This window comes from Serinus canaria, chromosome 1 (genome assembly GCF_022539315.1).
Source record: "Serinus canaria isolate serCan28SL12 chromosome 1, serCan2020, whole genome shotgun sequence".
NCBI classification, from domain to species: domain Eukaryota; kingdom Metazoa; phylum Chordata; class Aves; order Passeriformes; family Fringillidae; genus Serinus; species Serinus canaria.
The window spans coordinates 95,066,720-95,087,378 of record NC_066313.1 but is presented as its reverse complement, the minus strand read 5'-3'; the positions used below and the strand labels follow the sequence as shown (position 1 = coordinate 95,087,378).

General features: G+C 40.7%; 1 protein-coding gene across 3 annotated transcripts in view; it reads left to right on the top strand.

Annotated features, from left to right (window-relative positions):
• The window catches only part of MID1 (midline 1), a 241,567-nt gene that overhangs the window by 89,563 nt on the left and 131,345 nt on the right, over window positions 1–20,659 (top strand). For 2 of the 3 annotated variants that reach the window (XM_030235021.2, XM_009089646.4), the window contains exon 1: window positions 9,234–9,491. The exons of the other annotated variant lie outside the window; for it this stretch is intronic. The gene's annotated coding sequence lies outside the window, so the exon portion shown is untranslated. Of the gene's footprint in view, window positions 1–9,233; window positions 9,492–20,659 lie in introns of those variants that run through there. 3 annotated transcript variants of the gene reach the window in all.

The window sequence follows — 20,659 nt, the reverse complement described above, 5'->3', positions numbered from 1 at the left end:
TAATTGAGCCACATGACTGCACAACTCAGCTTAACTCCTCTGTACGTGCTGAGGGGTCTTCCTGTCTCATTTTGCTCTGCAGCATCATAAAGTATCAAGTTATTAGTTGTTAATTTTAGGTGATAGATGGGAAAGTGAGAGCACCAAAAGCTTGGATTGCTGAAGATGACAGGATTCAGGACATCACTGTGCATTCCCATTGACATAAAGAACCTTCTTTGTGCCCAAGAGATGTGGAAAAGGCTTTATGAAATGCGGGTTAGGACCTTTGCATATCATTGCAGTTTCATAGTGAATTACAGCAAAATTACAGCTAAGGGAGATGTCTGAACAAGAAGGAGAGAGAATATGAACATATGTGACAGTGTGGCCCTAGGGATCAAAATCTGCATGAAATAGTTTAGAAGGCATGCATTAACCTTGATCATTGGGCTGATGTGCAGTAGCAGCTACTTCTGTGCTTTTTTTCCCTCTGCTGTTGGTGTAAAATAATGATGTTGGAGAGTGTGTTACAGGCAGGGGTTGAGTCTCCCTGCAAATAAGCATGTGTATTTAAGAAGTAAGACTCTGGACAATATCTGCTAATTTCAGCATTGAAGTGATAAATGCAAACTAATAATAACCTCTGAAAATAGAAGATGCAAAAAATTAATGCCTAAGCATTTTATTTCTTTGCTGGGCTTCACTTTCCATGAGTCTTACCTGAATCGGATTTTCTGGGTTACTTCAGATTTTTTGAATATGTTTATGAAAATGTTTATCACCAACTATGAAAACATAGTTTTCATGGACCAGTCTGCTTTTTTTATTTTAGTGGGTTTTTTTTATAAGGGCATCATATAAAAAGAGAATCAAAGGTTCAGATTATAAAAGTGGTTTGCTTGGAACCTGGAGAAACATGCTATCTTTGCAGTCTTTGTCTTTTATTGCCAGTGCCATTTAACAAAAAGGGAGGACTGAATAGGTGACACCTCTGGAAATGTGAGCTAAAGAAGTAAAAATTATTTTGGAGACTGGTAAACCTACACTGTATGTTCCTGTAAGTAAAAGGAACGAAGTACAGGGACTCATAAAAGTGCCATCTGAAAATGGTTTAAAAGTTTAAAAGGGCTGCTAGACACAGATAGAAGTGTGAGGCCCAACCAGACCAGTCCTCCCAGGGTGAGCCTATTTATAAACACACCAGTTTGAAAACCTCCTTAGCTGGTTTTAAGCAATGCTCCTGGTGAGAAAAAACATTAATGTGATAAGCAAAGACTTTCTGAAACTGTCTCCAACTTAACTTCTGTGACTAATGCTTCGTGATATCTGCCCACATCCTTGAATTGCTTAATTTAAAATCCTCTCATAAAAAGGTTCTTTTGATTTTCTTCTAAATTCTTTGCCTGTTTTTCTCATTTGAAATTAGAGGAATGTGATGGTTTTGGTGTTAACCTTCCCACATAAATATATTACATGGTCAGTACCAAGGGTTTCTCTGAAGCAGTGGGAAGGTGTAGTAATCTGATATTTCATAGGTAACCTGACCTTGATGGTAACCCCAGTGAACTTCAGAAGCTTGTGAGTAGAATCATGAGTCACATATGTTAGCAAATTCTCAGCTGTATAAAGCGGTTTTCCTGCCCAGAGTTTAAGGATTTGGGATTTGGGTTAAGGTTTTTGCTGTCATTCCCCAGCCCACCCCTACTACCTCATCTCACCACCAACACTGCAATCCACTAGTATCTTGAGTAGAGAAATACTTTGTTCAGTTGTAGGGAAGAGCACTTTAAGACCCATTTTTTCTTTCCCTGAGAAAGTCCAAGCATTTACCTTGAATTTTTCTTGAAGAATTTGAACACATTTCTCTACACATTCATGGATGTCTACATGCACAAACATACACAGACTCACACACTTTTCTAGAAATAATTTCAGTTGTCTGATTGTTGTGTCTGGTTAATACACACTTTTGTATTCTAAATACTTAGATTTATCCAGAAACTTGCAGTTACATCTACAAAGATTAGTCTTATTGTGTCTTTCATTACTTCTTATGGCAGAGACTGTGCTGCCCTGATTACAGCAATGTTCAAAGGTGTTTTAGCATTTATAGATTTATTATCTCCTTTATTGCCCTCAGCAGTATAAAGACAGCTTGAATACCCAGTCTGAGAATTCCAGTGAAGGAGATGAAACACCTTGCACCCTGGGCACAAGCAATTTTCAGGCTGCAGTTCATATTTCCAGTGTTTAAGATATGATTCCGAATCACAACACTACACAAGTTTTCCATGTGACGCCCTTGCTGCATGGCTGACAGGTAACTTTAGTACCTCCCATTCCAGCAGGCTGTCAGTTTCACAGAAGCCTTTTTTCCATGGGTCGTGGGGCTGGCATTGGTAGCCAGGACACTGGAAAAAAGAGAAAAGTGAGAACTCTCTGCAAAAATATTCTCAGGAATTTCGACTGCAAGAAGTGGTCTTCTTATTAAATTAATTTCCTTGAGATAGTGCAGACTGTTGGCAAACTTTAATGACTAGAAAAATGAATTAACAATACTTTAGTCTGACTTGAGCTTTTAGACAACTTTGGCCCCATTGATCTTAGCTGAAATACTGATTTGAGGTTAGCAAAATATTGGTTGGTTGTCCCTTCAGTGACAAAATCCTGGGATTTTTAAAGAGATACCTGAGCTAACTTTTTTACCTCTGTACAACCAGAACTATGTAGTGTCATTCCAGGAAAATACAACAGAAGATTGAAATATCAAATGTGTTCTGAGAACAAGAAATATGAGGAATTAAAAATTATGCAGAAATATCCCAGTTTTTCCTGTTAATGCTTTGTCCCAGGTGAGATTGACAAGATATTAAAACACCAACATTTCTTCTGCTTTGGAAAGTTTTGCAACACAGAGTCAATCTATAATTCTTCCTGGACTTGGCAGTCTCAACAGTGCTTAGAGTTTCTCACTTCTGACACATTTGTGCATGGCATATGATATATCTAACCTGTTGTATGCAGGTTGAAGAAAAACTGTTTTAGAGCAGAGTGACTCAATTGTGAGTGTTATGTGCTTTTTTTGCTAGACCTGTGGTTTAGGGGCTTTTATTTCAAAAAGAAGGATTTGCATGGTTTGATGATCTCAGCTAACACGAGGATAATGGGAATTTGAGTAGATGCCTGCTTGCTTCAAGTGACAATTTATCAGTTTAGGCTTTAACTTGTTTTAGTGAAATTGTGGCCAGATGACTCTCCCTCAAGCCTGTGTGATCATGTGTTTGGATATATCTCCTGGAACAGGAGAAAAGTATTGATTTTGACAGGTACTGTTTGATGTTTGACTGACAAAGGCACGTTTGTTATAACTTCTGCTGTTTGCTCAAATCTTTATTTGCTTATCTTGAATCTCTTCATGACTGACTTTTGCAATTGGTCACTAAATAAGCAGTTGGTACAAAATGAAATGGAATAAATTTACTCTCTTTTTTTCTATGCTAATAGAGGTCACAGATACATAAGGCAATGCCTGACTTCTTACTTTAAAATTATTTTCTTCATGGAGGCTTCTAAGGACTGGAATATTAAAACAAATCAGTAATTTAACTATTATCTACTACTTCTAAGAGTAATGAAGTATAATTATCACTGAAGTAACACCTAATTGTAAAATCCTAGTAAATCAAATGGAAAAATAGTGGTAAACTAATTATGATTTCCATTTAATTCAGCATTTATATATACTAGAGAACAGATGTTTTAGAAATTCTGAACCCTTGTAGCATCCTTCTTTGTTAGTGTTTTTAGCTTACTATACTTCCTTAGAATTTTAGAATAGACTATCAGTCTTCTGATCACTAATTTATTACACATGACTGTGCACCAGCTTGTTCAGCCTAGCAGATCAAGTGTCTGCCCCATAGCAGATGTAGTAAAATGAAATCCAGCAGATATTATTCTTTTGATTAAAAAGCCTTAATCAAAAAGTCTAGTCAGTGTAGTCCTAAGGCAAGTGCAGATGGATAATTGTTTAACCACCTTTGTGTCTGTTTGAGCTGAGGATTACACAGGTTGCATAGGCTTTGGAGAAAGAAGCTGTCCTGAAGATATCTTCCCTTCTCTCTTGCCTGTAGCTGGTGCAGTCCCAAGTGAGATCAGAGCACCTTGAGTGATTCTGTAAAGGGTGAATGGTCTTCTAAGGGTTGCTCCACCAAGAGGACTGAAGGATGCCCTGATCTTCCTCACATCTGCCTGTTTTACTGATACCCTTCCAAAAGGCTGAGTCTTGAAAGGCAATGAATTCCCCAAAAATCCACCTAAAGGACACCTTTGTGCACTGTGGCTTTCAGTGTGTATGTGTACATGTAAGGATGTCTGACACTGCTGGTCCTAGTTTTAAAATTCTGTCAGAAAATGTGTGTGCATTTAGATGCCATGATTCAGACATTCTGCCAACACAGTCAGTTTGTCTTCCTGCATTCACTGCAGCAATGTTTATAAAAGAAGATAAGTACTGCTTGGTGAGATCCAAGCCCTCTACAGTCTTACAATTACAAATATTAACTATATCACTTGAAATCATTGCATGATAATATTCACATCTTGAGAACAGTTCTCCACATTTGGGGTATCTCAGCATTTTTCCTCTTCTTTTATATACAGTCTTCTGATAAATTTGTCTTCATCTTGCAACCTCATATTTTGTGCCAGTTCTTCTGGAGGTTATTTTTACATGCCAGTGTTGCTTTAAGTATTCTAGTGTTATATGGGATTATTAAGAAGTATTTTGTATTCTGGACATCCTACTCTTCCTGCAGGTGCCAATTTAACACTGCCAAGGGAGGGACTATAAAAATGTTTAAAAATTAATTTCAATGCTAATATTTTGGGTGTGAATATTACATTTTTCTCCCGAAGTGCAGAGGTCTAGCTGCTTGTCTTATTCTGAAAAGCATGTCTCTATTAGTTGTCTATATTGCAAATATTTGTGATTGAGTTCATACCTGAAGATGCTCATTTTCAAACTAGGGTTGTTTCTTTCTAACCTATATGCTGGGTCATATATTTCTCTGCTGCAACTCTTTTACTCCTACCATATAATCAAATCCTGGGGTCTGGTCTGTCTTTGTTTGGCACAGCTCAGTAAAAGAAATGGAGTGGTTCTCTGTCTTCAGCGTATATTAAATTCTCTGGGCCCAGGAGGATTTCTAAGGCAGCTGGAATTCAGCTAATGAGAGAAAGTAATTTTTGCCACTTCCTGTCCTGTGCTCCCCCTGCAGCTGATGCAGACTTATCTTGATCTGGACTACGTAAACTGTATTACCCCAAAAAAACTCCAGCAACTGAGTGAGCCCACATTAGGCTGTTTTGCATTTGATCCCAGTTCAAAATAATTCCTGTGTTTGGTAATTTATTAGAAACAATGAAAGTAGATAAGGAAGGTTTAGTTAAAAAAACAGTGAGCAAAATTTCAGATTCTGAAACAGTGATAAATTTTTGGTATCAAGATTTTTGTCTTTGCCTTGCCACAACTTAAAACCTTCAAAACTGCACACTGCATTGATAAGCACTGAACTAAGCCTCTTCCCACTAAATTTAGATGAACATTTTAAGAAATAGTTGATGTGCTGACAAAGAGCACTCAACACCTAATTTACTATGTCTTTGAAAAAAAAGTGTGGTATTTTTACATAATGTAAAATTTGTAGCTGGTATTACAGAGGTGGGGTTTTCTGCACATTTATAGGAACTCTCAAAGCTTTTTGACTACCTATACTGGCTCACAACACATTCTAACATTGTATCTTTGTCTTAAGTAGCAAAAGGAAGCAGTATTTTTAGTTAGAACCCAACAGCCTGAATTCTCTCAAGTGCCTGCTGACTACTTTTACCAAGTCTAGAGCAGAACAGCATGAACCACGCTGAAGAACTTCCTGATCAATGCTGCCAACAAGGGAAGCCCAGCTAAAGTTATCCTGCCTTGATTTTGCTTTAGTGAAGGGGACAACATAATGCTTGAGACATGAGGCTGGAGGGAGGGCTTGTGTGTCTGCCCTTTGTGTCTGGGAGGTGCTTGGTGTGTGATGAGGGCTGTGGCAGGCATCCACAGTGAGCAGCAAGGTCAGAGCTACTTCGGTATTTGTGTGTCTGCTGGTGTCACTCAGAACTCCAAGGGGTTTGATAAAAAGAATATGTGACCATTACTGCTGATAACCAGGGTTCACATAACATAAAACTGCCAATGGCTTGGTGTGCTTGTAGACATTTTACTTTTAACCTGGATTAATTCAATAAGAATCCTTTAAAACTATTGCCCTACCATGACTTTGGTCTGGCTAATACAGGTCTTTGCTCCCACTGATGTCTGAACTTACACCTGGCATCAGCTTCTCTGGCTGCTCTTACCTCCTCTGGTTCCACCAAGCAGACTGTAAAGCTTTCCTCTGTCAGGGATAGAGTCTCCTTTCACTTCCCCAAACACCACAGGGCTTTCTCATGCACACACATACATTTGGGTTATAGATAGGAAATCTGATTTTCAGAGGAAGGTGTAAAAACCAGCACCACTCTTCTTCTATCCCAGACAGCAATTCCTTTTCCTCATATCTACCTGTTTATCTGAGCCATTGGATGCTGACTATCCTCAAAACCACTTCAGATATAGATCCTCTCTTTTCCTCTTGTTCCACTCAGTATACTCTAGAAAGTGAAGAGCAGGACCTAGTTTTCTGAATCCACTGTGTGCAATAACACCACTGCACCCCCTGCAGCTGGTGCAAGGGGTGCAGTGGTATTATTACATTCATCTTGGTCTGGACTACCAAAAAACTGTACTACACCATAAAACTCCAGCTGAATGTGGGTTAATCACGAAATACATTCCTCAAAGGTGGAAAGTGAATGGCATAAATAGAATAGGAGCTCTGTGACTCTGGATTAAAAAAATGTAATCCACACCCCACCCTGAACATAGGTCATCAGTTTTAATGGTTTCATTTTTTTTGCTAAGACTAGAAATCAGTTTTCATCCTAAACAATCCACTCATTTTTGATGCCACATTCTGCTGGGTTTTCAGTAAAATGAAGTACCCATCCAGTTCTGTAAATTGTGCATGTTGTACAAGAAAAGGTATCTGCACTTCTAGAAAAGTTACACAGTTGTTTTATCTTTGTAATATTTGAGTTCTTACAGAAACTTTTGCTCTGTTCCCATGTGAAACTCTGAAGCTGTCCTAACAATCCCCTTCTTAAAACCCTGAAATCAAATATAGGGATTTTGCGTGAATCTTTTATAAACCTTACTAATTTTGTAAGTTTTAAACTTTTTACTACATCCTCTTCACCAGGGTAGTTTACCCCTAATGTTCTAATTACTTTGAAAAAATAAATTTATATTTCCTTTGAATGCATCCTGGAGAGGATTCTCCCAGATTTAAAGTAGTAAAAGGTCTTCACATGCCACATACTCATTTCAAGTGACACGTGTCCCCCAGCTATGCCTGGGGAACAGAGGACAAGCATTGCTGTTAGGTGCTCTTAATGCACCTCACTCTGCATTGCAGCTGCTTCAGGCTGTGGTGCAAGTGGGCAGCATTAGACCATCACTGGGGCATCACTCACTTGTCTCCACATTGGCTACAAAGAATGGTTGGTCTTATCCTCATGCAGCTGTTACATTGATCCCTGGAGATGGTTGGTGTTGTACATTAAAGCATATAATTGGACCCTTCCTTCTGAGGACACAGACCAGGCAAGAACAAAGTTGGACCTGGATAAATTCCAGTAGAGATTTCAGTCAAGTTTTCTCTCCATCAGTGCCATGCTTCTGATCTAGATGGTGTCAATATTATGCAATCTCCTTTATTTGTTGCAGTTGTAAGAAAAATCATTGTTGTCTTTAAATGGAAAAACAAATAAGTACATATTTCAGATCTTTTCTTTCTTTCCCTGTGTCATACCCACTGCTGGAGCTTATCATAACTTAAAAGGAAATCTATTTTTGGAAACTTTTAATTAAAATCCTGGGAACACATCATTGTAACTTTTTTTTTTTTTCTGTAACTCAATTCAATAAGATTACTTGAACTGCTAAGGGTTTTTATTGCTACTGACTAATTTTTTCATTGGTAGATAAAGCCATTGCAGAAGCAAATTCATGATATTGGGACTTCAGGCATCAGATTTGCCTGATTGTTCCCTAAGATCAAAAGACAGATTTCCACTAAGAGCGGAACAGAATGACTAACAGGCTTCTGAGCTGATAGTAAGTTAGAAGCATTCTCCACTTTGGAGAAGATTGGCTGGAATGAATTTGCAGGCTTGCACTTTTCTAGTTTTTGCTTTTTATTTGCTTTTTTTTTTTTTTAACTCCAGAAATTTGGAACTAATTTTTTTTTCAAAGTCCCTTCCAATGCAAATAATTATATAATTCTATGAAAGGTGTAACTCAAACAGCAACGGCACTTCAGATTTGAGATTTTTGAATTTGTCTTTTCTTTGTTGATTTTAATGAAAGCCAGCGAGGGGCAGCAGATAGCAGCTGATCTCCTTAAAAAACTAAACAAAACAAAACGCACTCTTTTTTTTCTTTGAAGTTGCATTTTGAGTACAGTGTTATCGTGCATGAAAAACTCAGCTTCAGGAATGAGGAAACCACCCTCCCTAAAGAAGGGAAAGCAGACAATGAACTGAGGCTAGGGGTGATTAAAGTTTGCCACTGAAGCAAATAAAACTTTGCAACAAAACATTTCCATAGCCTACGGACCCACACATATATTTTAGTTCCTTCCAACAGACAGGCGCTTGCCCTTAATGTAAACGGCAAACGGAATTTAACTTCCTGCTCTTGTCATTATGTAATTTTCCTTTTAATCTGACATGAGGAAATCGGTGCTTCTGGAGACGGGATGCTGCCACTTTACCGGGCGGCTGTCGAGCGTTCCTGCATCACTGTGATGGTGCGGTAATTTCAGCTGGACATTTACATATCCTTGCCTGGGAGTCTGCTAAGCTTCGAGCAGACCCGGAGCAGTTACATGAGAATGGGAATAATCTCTTACACCGCAAATTGACTTCCCTCTTTGTAGCCCTAGACACTGTTTCCAGCTGCTTTCAGTCTTTTAAATCCTTGAAAGCTTTCCTAATCCGCGTGTAGGCAGCAGCCTTTATGCGCTCTGCCGCCCTCCCCTTCCCCCTGATTGGCGAGGCCATTCCAGAGGCAGCTGCTCCATCCCTGGGCTGGGTTTGAAATCAGAGCCAGGCGGACAGTTGCCTCCCCGCCGCCGACTTTTCATAGGCTGGGCAAAGAAGGTTGGGAAACTTGACATTGTCTTAGGGCTCCCCCCTAGCCAAGAATAAAAAGGGAGGGGGGAAATAATAGACAGGAAAGAGGAGGGAGGGAAACTTGCTTACGGTGGGAAACTTGATGGATTTGTGCCCTGCCGACAGCAGCGCGGAGTGAGCAGCCCCTGGCCGGCTGGATGGATGATGGGAATCTCACCATGAGGCAGGTAAGGAGCCACTGCCCGCCGGCTCCGGCTACTACCGCTCCCAACCCCTGCCCATCTCCGCTGCTTTTTCCCCCCGCTCTTTATTTTCTTCTTATAATTGTAAGTTTCCGGGTGGGGGAAAAAAAAAATATCTCCTCCCACCTCCCCCGGGGGAGGCATCCCTGCCTCCCCGATTCTCCCGGTAGGCAGGGAAGGGATGCCATGCAAGTCATGGTACGTTTTGGACTCGTGGGGAGCATGGAAGCGGTTTGCGAGCTATGTAAATCAATTCCAGTTTGCCATGGTTTAAGTGCATTGTGTAGGCTGTCTCGCAGCCCTGGTTGTGACATGCGGAAGGACGGAACTTGCTGTGTTATAAGCCTAAATATGCCAATAATTCAGCCCAAGGATAATTTATTAAACAGCTCTGCGTGAGTTCCTTGCCTGCCAGTGCTTTAATCTTCTGATTGTTTTAAAACGTAGTAGTTTCAAGCTGTCTTGCAGCTTCACAAAAGTACTTTGAGATGGGTTTTCTAGGGATTTTTTTTTTTCTAAGATTATTCAAATTAGGGGTTTTTTAAAGACTTCTATTCACCTGAGGAGACAATAGGCGCTTTTATTTTCATTCTCACAGATAAAGCACAGTGACAAAATGGTTTTGATTCTTGTTTTTCATAGTTTTACAGCAACAATGTACACTTACAAGAGTCTTGTGAGAGGAAGAACAACTGGCTGTATCTTATGACTGAGTCAAAGATTTGTCCCAGTTTAAAAAGCCAGTCCACTTCCTTAACTTTCTCATAATATGTAATTTTTTGGGGTAGGCAATAGGTAAATAAGAGGTAATAAGGAGTTATCTAGGTTTTCTGTGTGGGTGTCATTCATTCAGTTCTCAGGGGGACTTTTACAGTACATGTCCAGGAAATGCATGTGTGAGGATTTTGCACCTGTAGTGCAAATGGAACATTTGTTTTACACTCGCTTTCTGAAACCATGCTGGGAAATTCCAGCTTCCTTGCCAGTTTTCTCTAAGTTACAGGAGATGAGGAAGGGTGAAGAAAACTGCAGGTGATTAAAGAAGAAAGGTATTTCTTGCTCCCACTAGCAAAATCACCACTTTTTATAACTCTTCAAAGAGAGAGAAATTCTTGTCCTTGCAAAGCACAATGAAGGGCATTTTATATACCCAAGCTGGTCAGCTGGATGCACGTAGTCATCAAAAATCATTATCACCACAAGAGGGTACTTTGGCACAGGGGGTTACCAACGAGGAGTGCAAAAGAAGCAGAAATGTTACAGGACGGCAATAATAAAGTGTAAAATGTTCTGTGAAACGTGCACTTCACTCTCCTGAAATATTTCTACCTAGAGATTAGGCTTCAGGGCTAATGAAGGTTCATAAGTGGTGGGTTAAAAGAGCAAGGCGAAGAAGCCTAATAGAGAATGGGGGCGGAGGGGGAATGCTAAGACACACACGTACCCTCCAGAAGAGGAGGAGGGATGGGGAGACATTCCATCCCAAAGAGAGGGGCAGGCACAGGCGGGCTTGTTCTTGCCGGGCCCGGCCCGTCCCGGGGGGTGCGCGCTCCCGCCGCGCTCCTCGGGGGCGCGCCCGCCGCAGCCGCGCTCCGGGTTTGTTCCAGCACCTGCCCTGAGCGCCGCTCCTCTCCCCGGGCCCAGGGAACACTTCGGCGCTGTTCCTCTGCCTTCGGCTGGCTTGCAGAGCACAAATACTTTCAGTTTGGCCGGGAAATTCCGTGGGCACTGCTAGGGCCCGAGGGACACCATCCGGGGAGCTGGATGTCACGGTGAGGCTGAGCGACTGTGGGCATCAGCCCCTGTCAGCAGAACTCCCGTTTCAGTGGGAATTGAAGGTTGTGATGGGCCATGAAGGAACTGTATAAAACCTTTAGGAAATCCATTACAGCAGACACTTAGAAGCAGGCAAGTCATGTGAAGCTGGAGCCTTCATTCCTGCTTCTAGTTGGAAATTGTTAAGGGAGAGTTATATGCGGAGGGTGACTTTTCCGTGGCCCTCGTATTCAGAGACACAGAGAGCTCTTTTTAACCTTCTCTTCCACCTTATAATCATCTCTCCCTATCTGTCCTGTTGCTTTCTCTGCCCTTCCTTGGTGATCCTTTCCTCATCCTTACACCAGCTGGGAGGGAGTGGGTTAACTCCTTCCTCTTCACAGGCTTTGGGAGTGAGTGCTCCCACTTTGAGAGGCTCTTGGTAGGACCTATGGCTCAATTTGGTGTTGCAGAGTTAACCATCAAGGATATAGGCACATGGAAATGTACTGCAGGTGTTGGAATGAAACCATGTACAATGCTGATGACTGATCTGACCCAAGGGCAGCCCACAGCTACAGAACCATAGCACATAGAAAGAAAAATGCACTAATTTTCCCTATAGATGTGGAGGAATTACTGCAGAAACATAATATGCAGCCTGTTGATGAGATTCAACCTACTTTACTACTGTGCCAGTCTAATAGTCTCCAGCAGGTCACAGGGGTTGGTGTAAATACTGAGCTGAGATCTGTAAATGAGAGAGTATAAAGAAGCAGTCATTTGTAGCTGATCATTGAAAACCTCAGCAAGAGATGTCTTCTTGCTGTCTCATGGAATAATCTCAAACCAACCTTATTTGTTGGACTAATAAGGTTCAACAACCAAAAATGTTCCAAAAAAGGAACATTTCTATCCCATCTGGGATACTATACTGATCACAATGTACCAGTAAAAGTTTAAACATCCACAGGAAATATACCCTTTTGTGTGTGCTGTAAGACTAATGTTAGGAAGCAGATGTGCAAATTTTAAAGGTATCTTACATAGTTGCAAAAAAAAATACAAAAACAAACAACTATCAGACAAGAAAAAAGCCTTTGCAAGTAACACTTTTACACTTTTTTTTTTTTTTTTGGCTTTGCAGAGTACTAAGTTCAATTTCTTATTTATAAAGTAAGGAAATTTGCAAGTGATGGAAACTCCTAAATAGGCACATAGCCTTCATGAAGGTGGAGTTTTTGTGAGGCTGGACACAGTTATGAGGCTGGATTCCCTGAGTTTGCCGCAGAACTGGAGAGGGCACTGTGGGCTCTGTTTTGTTTCCTAAGCCTACTTCACAGAAAATCAAATGTTTGATGAATTTTAATACTTCATTTCCATTCCCTTTCAACCACAATATATCCCTGAAGTGCAGCTCGCAGGAGTGTCATTGACAAAAAATGCAGCTCCTTATTTTGGCCTCTTCCCATTGAAGTACCATTGACTTTGATCGAGGCAGTCTTGAGCCTTGAGCCCTTTGTCACACAAAGAGGTTCAACTAAACAACTGTTAACTGACAGGCCACCTAAAAATGAAAAACTGTGTTTCTAAGATACATAAAATCATTACAATTACTTATCATGTCTGCAGTCGTATGGCTTTTAGTGTGCATATAATTCACCAAGTGAACAAAGGCTGTATACAATTTCGGTGCAAAACATATGCAAAATTCAAAATCACCCCCTTTCCTTTCAGCTGTTTAAGTTTTTAGCATGTGTTTCTTATTTCCTATTTTTTTTTTTTTTGCATACCTTTTAAAATTCCTAATGCGTTCTTCTGTACAAAAGTTGTATTTTTATCCTGAAGTCCTGTAATCCTTTGCCTTATCTTATAGAGTTCATCCTGGGATGTTTGTTGTTTATTTGGCCTGTAAGGGAAGAAAGAGCATCTTAAAGAATGCTGCCCTTTATTTTGTGTGTACCGTGCAGAATAAAGAAAACAGGTGTACAGAGTCGGCAGGCTGGGTTAATTAGTGGCTGGACATTGCTGGGTAGGGGGCCTGGTGAGGAGTTTTTTTGTGTGTGTGCATGTGTGTTGTCTGCTCCCTTTGATCACTTGTGTGGTAAATAGACATGCAGGGTAGCTATAGCAACATGTGCTGTAGGTTGGTGGGAACAGAGGGGATGGGTTCCCCTGACAAAGGGTAGCTTGTTAGAGTGGTTGGTTCTGATTAGAAAAAGGTGGCACCAATCAGGGCATTTAAAAACATCAGCTTTGCAAAACACAAATGAATGTTATCAAAGTAATGCTTGTTTCTGTAGCTCTGCAAGAGTAGGTCGTGTGGAAGATGGGTGAGGAACGGGGAGGGATAATAAAAAGCAGAACATAACCCATTTACACTTTTGAATGTAAAAATATTTGCTGGATGTGCTTTTTCCTGTGGTGCTGCACTGTCTATGCAGTTTGCAGAAGAAGCATTTGCAGGTGCCAAATTATCATCGATGGGATGATACAGTTGTGTTTTTAAAATATGGCTTCAGGAGGCACTGATGACGATGTGATGTTAAGTAGTGCATCTGATGCATTACCTTTCCCTGATTTGTAAGAGTTTTGTGTGCAATTTGCAGTCCCAGGATCCCGCTCCTATTTCAGCAGGCTACCTGCAGAGGTCAGACTTGAAGCTCTCAAAATTTTCCCATGATAGAATTTCAACCTAAAGTTGTAAATATCCATATCCATTTTCCTCATTAACTTCATGCGGAATACTTTTAAAATAATGTTGGTTTTTCAGTGTCAGGTTATTAAGTAACACCACATTCTGCATTGATGGAAGCCTGAAATACATCAAAATTCAGCTTCATTTCACGTCTTGAACAGAGCCCAACCTAAAGCTTTTATTAGTGCCTGAATTATTTAGATGTGTATCTCTGTCTCCATGATCCCCACTAGGCCTCCTACCTTTGATGAGGTCTGTCTCCAGCTCCCTCCCTCCCGCCTGCCCAGCCCTCTGCTGCGCTGGCTGCCGGCTTCCCACTGCTGCCTGGTCTCAGGGCTTCCCCACTGGCAAGGGACAGGGAAGCAGGCAGTGCCCAGAGGGGCTCAACAGCTTCTGAGCACTGCAAAAAGTTGTCAGACCTCAGAGTCCCTCCACAGAGTAGCACGAGAGGTAAGGGGTCTGCTGGAGCCTGGGCTCAAGGAAAATGAAAGGCTGGGAACGAGGAGCTGGCGGTGGTAAATGCTCAGGGAATCTGCTGAGGCTCAAAAAATGCTTCAGCATTTGGAGAAACTGTTTAATTTGTCTGTGGGTGAAGACTGAGTGGAGAGAAAGGAGCGGACAAGTATTCACACACAGTTGTACTAATTGCCTTTTGGATGTGTGCTGGAGTTTGTTTGAAGTGAATTTCAGACTTTGTAGGGTATTTCATTCTTTAGCCTGTTTTTGGTTCAAAGTCTTTATTACAGTCGTGCAGCTTACAGCCTGTAATGCTTTAGCAAGCTGTAAGGAATTACTGCATATCCCTGAGATCCCTGGCTTGCCGTGCAGAATCCAGCCTGTCTGAAAGCTGGGAAAAGCGCTAAAGGGTGGGAAGCTGATTTTGATCTCTTTTCTAAACAGTAAAAATAGTTCTTAATTCTTTAAAATTCTTTCCCATTTGCTGTCATGTCATGTTTTTTTATCATTAGTATTTATATCTTCCCCGGGGGGATGTGGGAGGAGAAAAAAGCTGGCAAAGAAGCAATGTTTGTTTGGCCCAAAACGTTTTATCAACTTTGTTGATTGAATAAGTGTTGAGATAACTGGGTGCAAGAACAATTTTAAGATAAACAAAAGTAAAACAAATATGTCAAACAAATGAAAGAAATTCCAGGGGTTTATTCCTGTAAAAGGAATAAAAGGACAGTAAATGAGGAGATCCATGGGGCTTATAGGATTTTTTTATTGTAGTGTGATAGTCTTTGAGGAAAATATTTATGGAGGAACATTTTATGGCCCCAGAAAGGAGCTGGGGACAGGTTATGGCAGTTGCCCCACATTTTGGATCAGGAAGGCAAACATATTTCTCATGCCTTTGGTGGCAGCAACATCTTCCTATCACTCTTCACCCAGGCTGTCCTGTGCACCTGTGGGGCCCCAGTGCCTGAGCAGGTGCCCAGGACTAATGGCATTGACTTCTCTCTTTGGGGCTGCAAGTATTTAATTACTGAACAACTGCAGCAGGAGCTTAGAGAGATCCCCTCCCCACACACACACCACAGTGGTAGGGCAGACTCATTTGTGGTTCTGGCAAGCTGATGCACATGCACTTTGCAGACTCAGGTGAAGTGACAGCTTGCTTAGATGAGACCCTCCCTCCCCCTCCACACCATCTCTGGGATCTCTCTTTCTCTTTTTTTTTTTTTTTTTTTTTTACCCTTTATTTGAGGCACTAGCTGAGACTGGTGTTTTCTTTCAAAAAAACTGGGAAATCAATATTTTATGGCAAAATTTTTCTTAAATTCCATTTTTTTTAGTAGTTATTCCATATGGAAACATGATGCATTTTGGTTTTTATTTTGTTTTCATTTGGGGTTTTGGATTTTTCTTTGCGGTAGGATTTTTTTGGTTTGGTTTTTGTTGGTTTTCTTCTTTTTTTTTTTTCTTTTTAATTTGGCTTGTTTTGTGTATTAGCTTGGGGAATTCTTTTCCTGAGAGGTAATTGGAGACATGAAAAACAAAAAGAAAGAAGAAACACTTTTTCATAACTTACATTTTGAATTGGATTTGCCAAATCTAGCCACTCCATCAGAAAAGCAACCAGCACCCCAGTTTCAAGGAGCTCTTCATCACCAAGCAAGCTTCAAAAGTTTGGGATGGCGTTTTGGTTTTATCATTGGATTGTACTGGTATTCCTTCCCTAATATTGTGCCCTTATTGCAAAATCTGTATGTATTTTACATGGAAGATGTACACTCTATTGACACCTTCTCCTTTGTGGGCCACCAAGGTCTGCCTCTGCTTTTGTCCTCCTTTGGAACCAGCTCCATCTCCCTGGGCAGTGAGGTCTCAAGCCTTCAGCCCAGTCTCTGGTTCCACCTCAGCTCTGGATGCAGGGATACAGACAGATCTCTCTCTTACTACTCCTGCTGCTGTTCTTGTTGGAATTGCAAGAGGCTGTAGGCATGAGCCTGCACGACTCTGTAAATAATCTCACTGAAAAATATGTGTGTTGTAAACTGATCTCCTGTTCTTGTTGATCCTGTGTGGAGGAACAACGAGAACAGGGGAAGGGAAGGCTGCCCTGGGCAAGGAAAAGGATTATTCCTTTCAGGGCAGTGCAGGCGGACAATGCTCTTGGGCAGGGCCATGTTGTCAAGCACAGACCAGGTTTGTCCATGCAATACTCAAGAGATTGTGTTCTCTGGCTGTGCCTTGTACCAAATGCCATCGATACCAGCCTGCATTTCCTCCTTGAGAGGTTCCAGCCACGTGGGCCTTGTTTGGAGCAACTCAGGAAGCCTCAGTTTTACCCATACAGGTCAAAACTTGCCCTATCCCACCAGCACCCATTGAAACAGGTAGATGATTAATGACTTCATTTCTAACTGGGAAACCTCAGAATTATAGTTTAGACAGAGATTTCAAACTGGGATTTAAGCAGTTCAAAAGTGCACTGTATTGTTTTGGTCTAATTAACACAACATGGTGATAAGACATTAAAGCAGAGTGACAACACTATACATTGATAACAGGGGACATTAATGCCTGGAGACACAGTCTACATTGTAAAAAGCTGAAAAAAAGGGCTTATTATGTTAGATAGGTCAATGTGATTTGACCTAGTTTTGCTTTGCTGCTTGGAAATTATGTCAGTATTTGTTATGTCATCTCCTTGGATGAGCAATTTAGCATCCTTTTTGCATTGCAGTGTTGTCCTAATATTTTATATATTTACTTGCTCTCTAAAAGGATCCTTCAGGCTAATTCTAGAGATCTGGGGAAAACTGATACAAAACAAAAACCTCCCAAAACCAGCTTCCCTTTCATATATGTCCTCTGTGTAACAAAAATGAGTAAATTTAGTCACAGCAAAATTACAGCTGCAAATTCTGAAAAGCATCTTGTCCCCTTTGTATTTAAAAATCACTAAAGTTCATGGATACAAAATAACTGTGCTAACATATGTAACCATGTACACCTTTTCCACGGAGGTTTTTAATTGCTAAGACCCTGCATTTTTAACTTTACCCAGATGCTTATGTAAAATAGAGTGGCTTAAAGGAAACACACCATATTCTTCCCTGAAAGGTAAAGTCTCATTCAAAGTCCTCAGTATTTCTCTTGGGAAAAATTAGGTGGTTTTTTTTTAGTCTTTGTCAAAATCACAAGCCCTTTCCTTCATATTTATGTTCATGTTGGTTTTTCCCTCTGCTGCCATCTGGACTTGTAAGACATTTGCCAGTGCTCAAGTTGTGGTACATCAGGGAACAACCAGGGAATTAGATGTTACAGTTCTTTGCTCTAATGGAAAAATGTTGCTGTTACAGTATTTTGGTAAATGTTAGCAAAGGAAAACTCCATCTGTTCCTCAGCTTTACCTATCTTCTCACAGCTATGCCTCTTCCTGTGTTTAACAAATGTACGGTATGTCAAGGTTTCCCCTTTTACTTCTCAACATTTCTTGGTCCAAACTGGGTAGCCCGATTTTGCTTCTGCTAAAGTCAGTGTTATTGAGAAGGTCAGGTGGATCCTCTGTTGAAAACAGTTTTTTATTATATTTATTCAAATACATCTTTAGTGACAAATGCTGAACAGGTCAGGTGCTAGTTTGAGAGCAAAAAACAGGCTTTCTTTCCCATTTTTTTTTACAACTTTTTAAAAATTCCTATTTTCTTGAATAATAAGAAATTTATTCTTGAGTTTCAGCATGAGCTTTTTCCTTTCAGTGTCAAAATGAGCCAAGTAAAACCTGTACAAGTTCTTCACCATTTCTGCACAAATACATCTAATTTTCAGAAGGTCCCTCTTACTCAGAATTCTCAGCTCAAGTAAAATTAAAAATTGTAATAGCTATCTGAATTCTTTGAGCATACTTCAGATGCAAATGCTCTTACATCCCTTGTTAACCAGCTTAATTGGAACAAAAGCTCAATATGAATGTGTGTTCAGAGGTGCCTCTTCTTTGCTATAACATTTGCTCTTGATCCCTAATTAAGCCTTATTACTGAAGGTTAAAAAATCCTCCTGCAATTTAACTCTCCTTGAATGCCTCAACTGCAAGAGAAATTGTCAGGCTAGGAGTCTGCTATTGCCTCCCATGTGCCTCCTTCTTTTAAATGGAACTAAAGTGTAAACTGCTTATGAAGGATTAGCAAAGACTGGAAATAAATATCACGTATCTCCAGAGTAGCAAAAGCCTCGTGCATGAGGAAGATGATGATTGTGGGCTGACAAGACGATTCACACAGCTAGAAAGGCTGTGAAGGGATTCAAGGAAAGTTCTCACTGTGCTCTGGAGATTATCTGGCCCAATCTTCTCTTCAGCACAGGTTGCTACAGCAATTTCCTCAAAAAATATTGAGAATTTCTCAATATTTCCAATATTGAGATTCTCAATATTATTTAAGAATCTCAAACAATATTGAGAATAGTCCACTGCATTCCTGACAGCCTCTTCCAATCTTCTTCTTTCTTTCTTTCTCCTTCCATCTAGACAGAATTTCTCTTGCAGTACTTTATGCCCATTGCCTTTCTTCTGTCAGCAGGCATCCTTGTCTAGAGAGCAGCTGTTTCCTCTATAACTAACTTTATAGCTAGTCAAAGAGTGTGATTAGATCTCCTTTGAACCTTCTGTTCTCCAGTCAGAGTAAACCTGTTTCCTTCAACCTTCCTTTATATGTCAAGTGCTATAACACCCCAATAATCCCAGTGGCCTCTGCTGGGCCCTTCTCAAGTTCTCCAGCTGAGGGATGAAAGTGGTCACAGTATTCCAGGTGTGGCCTTGTAAGTGGAGTGAATAGCCACCTTTCTTGGGTTGCTGACTGCACTCTCTCTGGAGTAGCCCAGGAGGCTGCTGGCCACCTTCCCTGCAGGACACACTGCTGGCTCCCAGCCAGCTCACTGCCTGCCCCTGCCCCCAGGTCCCTTTCAGCAGATTCTGCTCCAGCCCATCACCCCCAGCTTGTGCTGCTGCTTGGGATTACTTCTTGCCAAGTACAGAACATTACATTTATCTTTGTTTAACCTCACGTTATGGCTTAGTTGATAAAGTTGCTTTACAGTCTCCAAGAGGGACTTCCTTGCCAGTATAACAAAACAAAAACAAGCCCCCAGATTTTCCGTGTTTTAAAGTTCATCTTATTGCATGATTACTCACAAAGGGCTTTAGTTATTTCTCAAGCCTCATCTGTCTTTCTGGACCAGAAGTCCTGGGGTATTAGATCATGGATTTTGTCTAATTTGTCTATTTCCATGCTGTTTTCTATTGTTTTTCTATTATTTTATACCACTAAATATTGTAGAAAAGTTAGCTTTAGGAAGACAGATTGTGTCATTTTGGTCTTGAAAATCTGGAAACTGTTACTGGAGAAAAGAGGTTTATAGAGAAATGCACTTTATTTCCCCATTTATCTTGAGCTGATGATGCAGGTATGCACCAAAAGAGACTAATAACCAATGGTGCTGATTTTTTGCCTAATGTTCCCTTGAGTTTTCAGACTAATTCCTGTACGCTTTGTTAGTCCAATGATTTATTTTTTTTTAGCTCTTGGTATTGGGCCTTGCTGCCCCCCTCCCTGACACTGCTCTAGATTTTCTGTTACTGCCTCCTCACTTCTCTGTCCCCAGTTTTTTTGCCTCCTGCTCCTTCCCCAGATATCTGAACAACACTATACTTCTCAGAACTGTAAGGTTCTGAGAAGGGGAAAGAGACAGGAATTGAGACAACAATCCCTCCCCTTTTTCAAACCTGCATTTAACCTCATCATTGAGGTATAACTCCTGGCCTTATCATTGTGAAGCTGGAAGCTTGATCATGACAAAGGAGAAGAAAACTGATTTTGCCCCTCTTTTCCTGTCCTTCTAACACTGGACTGGATTTGCAAATTTTTCTTGAAAAATCCTAAGATGGAAAAATTATTCTAGCTTTTCTGAACACCTTTTGGCAGATGTTTGTGCCATTGGTTGGTGCCATGCCAAGGAATGTCTAAGTGTGTTTGCTTTTTTTGAGGTACCTGGGTTAAAGGAAGGGGAAGAGAAAAGAAAGGGGAAGGTCTGGTTCTTTGTGTTATTTCTACATAATAGGAGAATAGCTGCTGCAGGAGAAGCAGCTCTACTTTTCTTGAGAGAAGTACATTTTAAAATATCAGGATACATTCCTGAGACTAGACTAGGCAACTTAGAAAATAAAGTACATGAGAGAGGCACAGAGGGAAAACAA